General features: G+C 44.1%; 1 pseudogene; it reads left to right on the plus strand.

Annotated features, from left to right (window-relative positions):
* Positions 1-1,517: 1,517 nt before the first annotated feature.
* LOC123498717 lies at positions 1,518-2,021 on the plus strand (annotated as a pseudogene).
* The last annotated feature ends 7,979 nt before the right edge of the window (positions 2,022-10,000 follow it).

The following is a 10,000-nucleotide window of genomic DNA, read 5'->3' on the forward strand; positions in this document are numbered from 1 at the left end:
AAATAATTATGACGACAATGAAACAGAATGTTCGGTTAAAACTTTTTATTAGTTTTTTGTGTCATCTTTGTTCATCATTATCATTGTTGAACATATTGTCAGCATTTCTCTGTGTCCTTCAAATCTTCATTCACCTTTATCATTACCATTTTTCATTCGTTACTTTATACACCGATCTAATCATTCATTTATCCCTCCATCCATCCATCCATTCATTGATTCATTCTTCCATCCAAACATATAGTCATTCACCTATCTATCACCTACTCACCCACCCATCCATCCATGAATCGCAGTGGTTCCCAAACTTTATCGGCTTGTTATCCAATATAACGTGCCACATTGGGCGTGTCATCCCTTTCACATAATGTTATCAATGTATATGGCAAAATTAAAGAGCTAATTCAATACATGAAGGATGCAACAGTTTGGAAATATTAACTGTACTGCACAGAACAGTACACATATTCATACCTGCTTACCTTTATCCCGGCCGATCTTCACAGAGGAACCCATAGCGGGAAATAAAGATAAACTCAAGTAGTGAGCTGAACATGTGACTTGTGATCAAGGGAGTTGGTTGTTAAGTGACTGTGGCCTGAAGTATACCTGTCAAAATACTGCAGCCATCCTAAATGTTTCTTAACAGTTTATTAGCTGAGAGAAATTGTTTGGAAACTGTTTGGAAATTGTGTGAAAGTTGTGTGGAAGCATTCTGCATGCTGTCTTCAAACAATATATCCTGGTGTGGATAAGCTTTTGCGAATCAAGCACACACACACACACAAAGAAAAAAAAAAGTAAGAGTAGAAAGTAAAGGCATAAGAAGATCTCGCACCAAAGCTTCATATCTTGGAACATTACTTCCTGTTGCTAGCCAAGGGATTTGTGCGGCGATTGAAAAGAACCAACGGCTAAGTCAGAAATTCTCTGGGCTCCTGCAAGTGGAGTTTCTCTGCTGCACATTCCCTTGTTTCAAGTAGATAATTTTTTTCGAGTGAAAATACTCGACGGTAGGATAGAAATGTTTCAGCGTGTCTCTACAACGTACGTACATTTCCTTTTACTTCGTGGATCTTAATGTGACTGAGCAGTGAGTGGTGGTGGCGGTGATGGTGGTGATAGTTATAGTAGTAGTATTAATAGTGATCTTAGTTGTAGTAGAGGTGGTAGTAGCAGTAGTAGAAGCAGTAGTAGTAGTAGTAGTAGTAGTAGTCGTAGTAGTAGTAGTAGAAGTAGAAGTAGTAGCAGGAGCAACAACAAACATCAGCAGCAGCAGCAAGCAGCAGCAGCAGCAGCAGCAGCAGCAGCAGCAGCAGCAGCAGCAGCAGCAGCAGCAGTAGTACAGCAGCAGTAGCAGTAGCAGCACGAACAGCATTAGCAGTGCGCCAACGAACAGCAGCAGCACAGCAGCAGCAGCAGTTGCAACAGCAAAGCCGTAACAGCAGCAGCAGCAGCAGCAGCAGCAGCAGCAGCAGCAGCAGCAGCAGCAGCAGCAGCAGCAGCAGCAGCAGCAGCAGCAGCAGCAGCAGCAGCAGCAGCAGCAGCAGCAGCAGCAGCAGCAGCAGCAGCAGCAGCAGCAGCAGCAGCAGCAGCAGCAGTAACAACAGCAGCAACAGCAGCAGCAGCAGCAGCAGCAGCAGCAGTTGCAGCAGCAGCAGCAGCAGCAGCAGCAGCAGCAGCAGCAGCAGCAGCAGCAGCAGTTGCAGCAGCAGCAGCAGCAGCAGCAGCAGCAGCAGCAGCAGCAGCAGTTGCAACAGCAACAGCAGCAGCAGCAGCAGCAGCAGCAGCAGCAGCAGCAGCAGCAGCAGCAGTTGCAGCAGCAGCAGCAGCAGCAGCAGCAGCAGCAGCAGCAGCAGCAGCAGCAGCAGCAGCAGCAGCAGCAGCAGCAGCAGCAGCAGCAGCAGCAGCAGCAGCAGCAGCAGCAGCAGCAGCAGCAGCAGCAGCAGCAGCAGCAGCAGCAGCAGCAGCAGCAGCAGCAGCAGCAGCAGCAGCAGCAGCAGCAGCAGCAGCAGCAGCAGCAGCAGCAGCAGCAACAGCAAACAGCAGCAGCAGCAGCAGCAGCAGCAGCAGCAGCAGCAGCAGCAGCAGCAGCAGCAGCAGCAGCAGCAGCAGCAGCAGCAGCAGCAGCAGCAGCAGCAGCAGCAGCAGCAGCAGCAGCAGCAGCAGCAGCAGCAGCAGCAGCAGCAGCAGCAGCAGCAGCAGCAGCAGCAGCAGCAGCAGCAGCAGCAGCAGCAGCAGCAGCAGCAGCAGCAGCAGCAGCAGCAGCAGCAGCAGCAGCAGCAGCAGCAGCAGCAGCAGCAGCAGCAGCAGCAGCAGCAGCAGCAGCAGCAGCAGCAGCAGCAGCAGCAGCAGCAGCAGCAGCAGCAGCAGCAGCAGCAGCAGCAGCAGCAGCAGCAGCAGTGCAGCAGCAGCAGCAGCAGCAGCAGCAGCAGCAGCAGCAGCAGCAGCAGCAGCAGCAGCAGCAGCAAGCAGCAGCAGCAGCAGCAGCAGCAGCAGCAGCAGCAGCAGCAGCAGCAGCAGCAGCAGCAGCAGCAGCAGTGCAGCAGCAGCACAGCAGCAGCAGCAGCAGCAGCAGCAGCAGCAGCAGCAGCAGCAGCAGCAGCAGCAGCAGCAGCAGCAGCAGCAGCAGCAGCAGCAGCAGCAGCAGCAGCAGCAGCAGCAGCAGCAGCAGCAGCAGCAGCAGCAGCAGCAGCAGCAGCAGCAGCAGCAGCAGCAGCAGCAGCAGCAGCAGCAGCAGCAGCAGCAGCAGCAGCAGCAGCAGCAGCAGCAGCAGCAGTGAGCAGCAGCAGCAGCAGCAGCAGCAGCAGCAGCAGCAGCAGCAGCAGCAGCAGCAGCAGCAGCAGCAGCAGCAGCAGCAGCAGCAGCAGCAGCAGCAGCAGCAGCAGCAGCAGCAGCAGCAGCAGCAGCAGCAGCAGCAGCAGCAAGCAGCAGTGCAAAGCAGCAGCAGCAGCAGCAGCAGTAGCACAGCAGCAGCAGCAGTAGCAGCAGCAGCAGCAGCAGCAGCAGCAGCAGCAGCAGCAGCAGTAGCAGTGGCAGCAGCAGCAGCAGGCGAGGAAGCTTGCCACCACAAATTGCAGCAGCAGCAGTGCAGCAGCATCGGCGAGGTAGCAGTAGTGGTCAAGGAGCAATAGTAGCAGTAGCAGCAGTAGCAGTAGCAATAGTAGTAGTAGTAGCAGTAGTAGTAGTTGAGCGAAGGGCTTCAGCCTCAACAAACAAGAATTTGTCGACGCCATTGCTCTGAGGTACGGCTGGCCGGTGGAAGGACCCCAGTACCTGTGTGTGTAGTTCCCCAATGACGTCAACCACACCATGACGTGCAAAAGGGGATTCGTATGTATCAGGCACGATGAGGTGAGAGATCTGACCGCCAGCATGCTCAGGAGGTGTGCCACGATGTCTCCACTGAACCGACCCTCCTACCGCTAGACGGCGAGCACCTGCGCTACAGAACAGCCAACACCACCAACGAGGCTCGAGTCGACGTCAGCGCACGAGGGTTCTGGACAAGGGACAGAAAGCATTCATGGACATACGGATCTTTGACCCGATGGCCGCCTGTCACCACGAACTCTCCCTGGAGGCCGCCCACCGCAAGAATGAGCAGGAGAAGATCCGAGCGTATGGGGAGAGAATCCAACACATTGACCAGGGCAGCTTCACACCTCTGGTCTTCACCACATCTGGCGGGATGGGCTCCAAGGCTCAGTGCTTCTACTCAAGACTAGCCGACCTAATGGCAGAAAAGAAGCACCAGCCAAGGAGCCATGTCGTCGCATGGATGAGGTGCCGTCTTTCATTCTCCTCCTCAGATCAGCCCTCCTGTGTCTCAGGGGACAAGGCATTCCACCCCATACCTGCAGATTTAAGTGGCCTTGACTGCGAGGCTACAGTGGTGGAGAGTGGCATAAGAGTAGATAGAGTAGAGGTAGAGTGAATTTATAGCTAACAACTAATGTTTATATTATAGAGTAATAGATATGGTTGGATGCCACAGTCATTAGCGAGAGTTGGGGCTAATGACCTCCAAGTAGTGGAGCCCCTAATTGACGCATCAATAAACATGGGGTGGAGGTATTCTGTAGTAGTAGTAGTAGTAGTAGTAGTAGTAGTAGATGTAGCAGTAGTAGTAGTAGTAGTAGTAGTAGCAGCAGAAGTAGATGTAGCAGTAGTAGTAGTAGTAGTAGTAGTAGTAGTAGTAGTAGTAGTAGCAGTAGTAGATGTAGCAGTAATAGATGTAGTAGTAGTAGAAGTAGTAGTAGCAGTTTTGCATAGACGTCTTTAGCATCATAGTGACCTAATGATGTTAGCTCATGGACAGTGGCCATCCTGACAGCGCGAAACCCCAGGGGGTTCATAAGATTTCCAGGGGTACTTAGATGGCTGATCTAACCAAACCCTTTGCAGTACCATTGTATATTGAGTTCCATGTTCCAACTACTACTACTACTACTACTACTACTACTATTACTTGTCTACTACATACTACTTCTACTGCTACTTACATGCTAACATTACAGGTGATTGTGATGGTCCTTCCTCTACTTCTTCCGCTACTGGTAATGTTTCCTCTTCTTCCTCTACTGTTGTTTCTTCTTCTTCCTCCTCCTCTACTGCTGGTGATGCTGTTGCTTCTTCTTCCTCTTCCTGACACTGACAACCACATGGGCCGCCTAACTGATTAACCTAACCTAACATAACATAACATAACCTATCCTATCCTATCTTATCCTATCCTATGCTATCCTATCCTATCCTATGCTTGAGTCAGTCAGTTTGGTGACGCTTGAAGTTGTCAGGGTCAGTTCTATAGTGATGGTGCGTCTCTTCTGCTGTTGATGTTGATGGCGGTGATCATCTTTTTCTTCCTCTTCTTCTTCTGTCACTGCTGGTGCTCCTGTACCTGTGTGGGAGAGACAAGTAATGGATTATTAGTACGGGAGATGTTATGCATTTACCTGTTGTTCCTGCTGCTGCTGCTCTTGCTGTTTCTGCTGGTGCTGGTCGGTCCTTTTTCTTCTTCCTCTACTGCTGCTGCTGGTGCTGGTCGGTCCTCTTCTTCTTCTGCTGCTGCTGTATCTGTATAGGAGAGACAAGTAATGGATCATTAGTACGGGAGATATTATGCACTTACCTGCTGTTTCTAATGCTCCTGCTGATGCCCATTAAGCCCTTTCCACACGAGTGTTTCCGAACGCGCATTCCGGTGCGCAGCATTTAACATTCAATGGAGTTCAATGCCACCTTCCATAGGACGCGTCCATCATAAACACAGAAGCCAGCAAGAGCTGATCCGTTCTTCTTGCCTTATTCTTCACTTGGGATTCATATATCAAGAGGAGGAAAATTTAGGACGGTGGCTGAAGTCGGGAGAGAGGTGGAAGACTTAAAGAGGAGAAAGGGAAGATGGACCAGGGGACGGCGACGGCGTGTGTTGTGGTGTTGTGCAGTACGTCACCGCACCGTGACGCCAGTTGGTAGCTTTTTTTTTTTTTTTTTTTTTTTTTTTTACATTACAAGGGCACTGGCCAAGGGAAAACAAAGTGTTGGGAAAAAAAAATCCCGCTGGTTGCCAGGCCCTGTTAAGAGAAAAGTAGGAGAAAGAGAAAAAACAAAAAAATCTAAAAGGAGGGTCCAGTTAACGTAAGAGGTGTCTTGACACTCCTCTTTTGAAAGAGTTTAAGTCATAGGCAGGTGGAAATACAGACACAGGTAGAGAGTTCCAGAGTTTACCAGTGTAGGGAATGAAGGAGTGAAGATACTGGTTAACTCTTGCATTAGGAAGATGGACAGAATAGGGATGAGAAGAAGTAGAGAGTCTTGTGCAGCGAGGCCGCAGGAGGGGAAGGCATGCAGTTAGCAAGTTCAGAAGAGCAGACAGCATGAAAACAGCGGTAGAAGACAGATAAAGATGCAACATTGCGGCGGTGACTTAAAGAATCAAGACAGTCAGTTAGAGGAGAAGAGTTGATAAGACGAAAAGCTTTAGATTCCACCTTGTTTAGTAAAGCTGTGTGTGGATCCCCAGACATGAGAGCCATACTCCATACACGGGCGGATAAGGCCCTGTACAGAGCAAGCAGCTGGGAGGAGAGAAAAATGGACGAAGACGCCACAGGACACCTAACTTCTTGGAAGCTGATTTAGCAAGAGTAGAGATGTGAAATTTCCAGTTTAGATTTTTAGTGAAGGATAGACCGAGTGTGTTTAATGTAGAGGAGAGGGAAGTTGAGTGTTATTGAAGAAGAGAGGATAGTTGTCTGGAAGGTTATGTCGAGTAGATAGTTGTAGAAATTGAGTTTTTGAGGCATTGAACAAAACCAGGTTTTCTCTGCCCCAATCAGAAACAAGTGAAAGATCAGAAGTTAGGCGTCCTATAACATCTCGCCTTGAGTCATTTAATTGTTGTTGGGTTGGGCGTCTGTTGAACGCTGTTGAATAATGCAAGGTGGTATCATCAGCATAGGAGTGGATAGGGCATTGAGTCAGATGCTCTATCATATTTTGGATATCAGGTGTTTGATTAGAGTGTATTTGTAAGCTAAGCCGCTAAATTATACCGTTTCGTATCTTACAGATAATGATAAAAAAGCTAGAAGTGGGACGTGAAGCGAGCGGTATATTTTGTAAGTGTTTGTTTTTTATCATTATCTGTACGATACGAAACGGTATAATTTAGCGGCTTAGCTTACAAATACACTCTAATCAAACACCTGATATCCAAAATATGATAGAGCGTGAAAATAATGATAAACTAATTTAACAAGTAATTTCTGGCACCTAAAGAGCTGATGCTAATGGCGGAGGGATGGGAGTTATTTTCCTGGGTGTGGGTTTGTTGTCCTGTGTGTTGGGAAGGGCACAAGAAGGAAAATCGGTAAGGACCGCACTGTGAGGATCATGTGTAGAGAGGAAGGAGAGGATGATGGAGATAAAGATGGGACAGGGAGGAAGAGGAAAGAGGAGGCGTGGGGTGGAGAGAGCCGTGTCCTCAAGTGCTTCTCCTGCCAGTAATGTAGGAATCTTATTAAGCCACCAATAAAACCATAAATAAAAACACTTATAAACATGTGTAGCTTCAACTAAACCTTTTAAGTTAGTGAAGGTGTGCCGTGGGAGTGTTACTGAATTATGGTTCTAAAGCCTAATTTATAACCGTATCTTGAAATAGAGATGCTTCTTTCCGGTTGTCTATCAATTCAGCAGGCCGGACCGTAGGCATTGTTGATTTTATTGCTGTTTGAACTAATACAACCCTTCACAGCGTCTACATCTCACTGTTTGGAGAATTTCTAGTTCCATTTTACCATGGTGAAAATTAATATTAAGTTTTCCGTATTGGGAGCGGTTAGGTTAAGTCAGTGGTTCTCAACCTGAGGTCCACGGCAGTATGTAAGAGGGACATGCGAGGTGTTGCAAATTATACATTTCTAAATAGTTTTGGAAATTGACTAAAAAAATGCATCACTGTCCTGGCAGAAGAGAATTTTCTTCTTTTAATTGATCACTTGGATGGAAAAAAAATTACATAATATTGTTACGTAAGTGTGAACATATACGTGCGAGATTGTAATTGTTAACACAATGTGGGTGTGAGAGAGAACGTGAAGAAGAACGGACGCATCTGAAACGGGATAGACGCGAGGCTGAGTCATTGACCTCACTGTAGCTTGGGATATCATCACGTAAACATGTGAGTATTTTGATTCTGAACCATGTCAGCATTATTATTATATTCTTATCGTTTTTTGTCTGGGTAGGATATGGGAGAAAAATGGAGGGGAGCTACACGATTGTTAAAAGTTCATTGAAGGAACTGAGACAAAAAAGATTGAGAACCACTGGGATAGGTTAAGATAGGATAGATTAGATTAGGATAGAATGAAATATATTAAATTAGATTAAGTTAGGTTAGATTGGGTTAGGTTAGGATAGGTTTGTGGGGGGATGGCTAGTAGGTAAAAGTTAAGAGCTGAAACTTACCACTTCGTCCCCAAGAGCTGTCTGGGGAAGGTGTGTGTGTTAGTGTCTGGTGGAGGAGGGCTGTCAGGAACACTCATCCTATATAGACGTGGGAAGTGATGTCCAGGGGAGGATGACGGGAGGGGAGACATAACGATAAGGATGGCGGTAGAGATGTCTGCCCCGTCTGTAGGTGATATGTTTATTTATTTGATTATTTACATGTGTGATGATTTATTTACGTATTTATGTTGTACTTTGTTCTATTGAGGTAACTTTTATATATTTATGTATTTTCATGCTTGTTAAAACTTATTCTCTTATACTTTTTACCTGTTGAGAGTAAATAATCGTACTAGTCTCAAGACAACACCTATCAGAGACTCTGTAGCATCACGTAGTCTGAGCAAAAAATATTACGATTTGCAGAGGCCATGGATGTTGATGTGTGAAAGGAAAGACATTTGCGAGAGAAATAGATGATAAATATATTCACACACACACACACACACACACACACACACACACACACATACACACACACAAATAATGGTAAAAAAGATGAATTGATAACTAAGTAAATAAATAAAAACAAAACAAAATAGATAAATAGATAAAAAAAGAAATAGACTTATAAATAAATGGATAAAATGAATATAGATAAATAAATAAATAGAATAAAAGATAACTAAGAAAAAGTTTAAAATAGTAGACTGATGGAATTTGGAGCATTGGGTGAACGTGTTGTATTGAAAAGTTATGCTGTTTACATCTCCTTCCCTTGGTTTTATCATCTTTTCTATTATATTTTCCTGGTTATTGCCTTGTAAGTTGATTTTTTTACGTTCCTTACTTATTTTTTTTACGTTCCTTACTCATGTTATTTTATTATTTTTTTGTACAATTTTTTTTCTTACTATGTCATTCACTATTTTGCTGCTAATTATCTCCTTTACTTTTCCTGTAATTTGAGTTTTTCTCTTTATTTTACAATTTTATATATATTTTTATTTTGTTTTCCCTTGTATTCTGAGTATTTATTTATTGATTTTCATTCCTATTGCTATTTCATTATTTTTTGTTACATATTCATTTCTTTCGTATTCTTTTTTTTCATTATTTTCCGTACAGGACTTTGCCATTTTCTATTTTTTTCTTCTTGTACTCCGAAGTTTTCCTTTCTTCGCATTCATTACTAGACACTTCATAACTTTTCCAATTTCTTTCTTTTTTTTTTCGTCATGTAATCTTAGAGCCTTACACGAATCGTTTTTTTTTTCTTTTATCTGCCACTTCTTTTTATTAATTATTCCGAAGTTTGTTAGATTTATTTGTTTATTTATTTATTTATTTATTTTTCACATCTTTACTTCAGGTACGCATTTGTTTATTCTCTTTTCGAAACCTGTGTCACTTTGGTTCGTTACACTTTTTGTCTTTTCCCTCTTCCATTCTGTTTTTACTTTTATTTTTCTTACATTCACTTTTTTTTTACTTCCTTTTCTTTTTTTTGCTTTCTTTTTTCCTTTTCTTCTTTCTTTCTTTCTTTTTATGTATGATGCGTTACACTGCTTATATTTTCCTCTCTTCTATTTACTTTAAACATTTTCTTTTATTTATTTTTTCGTTTTCGTTCTTTGACTTCCTTCCTTTTCTTTCTTTATTTGTTTTCCTTCTTCATTATTTCACTTAATTTTCCTCTCTTCTATTCTCTTGAAACATTTTCTTTCCTTTGTTTTTTTTTTTTCGATCTTTTACTTCCTTCCTTTTCTTTCTTTCTTTCTTTTTCTTTCTTCATTTCTCACTCCCTCTCCATTCTTCATTCTTTCCTTTTTTTATGCCTTGTTTTCCTTATAGTTGTTGTTGTTGTTGTTGTTGTTGTTGTTGTTGTTGTTGTTGTTGTTGTTGTTGTTGTTGTGTTGCCCTTGTGTTTTGGCAATCAACTAATGAACCAATTTATTTATGTACACATTCGTCATTTACTTTATTTAATTATTCTGTGCATATATGCATTTATTTGCTCATTATTGATTCATTC

The sequence above is a fragment of the Portunus trituberculatus genome, chromosome 48 (genome assembly GCF_017591435.1).
Source record: "Portunus trituberculatus isolate SZX2019 chromosome 48, ASM1759143v1, whole genome shotgun sequence".
In the NCBI taxonomy this organism is placed as follows: Eukaryota; Metazoa; Arthropoda; class Malacostraca; order Decapoda; family Portunidae; genus Portunus; species Portunus trituberculatus.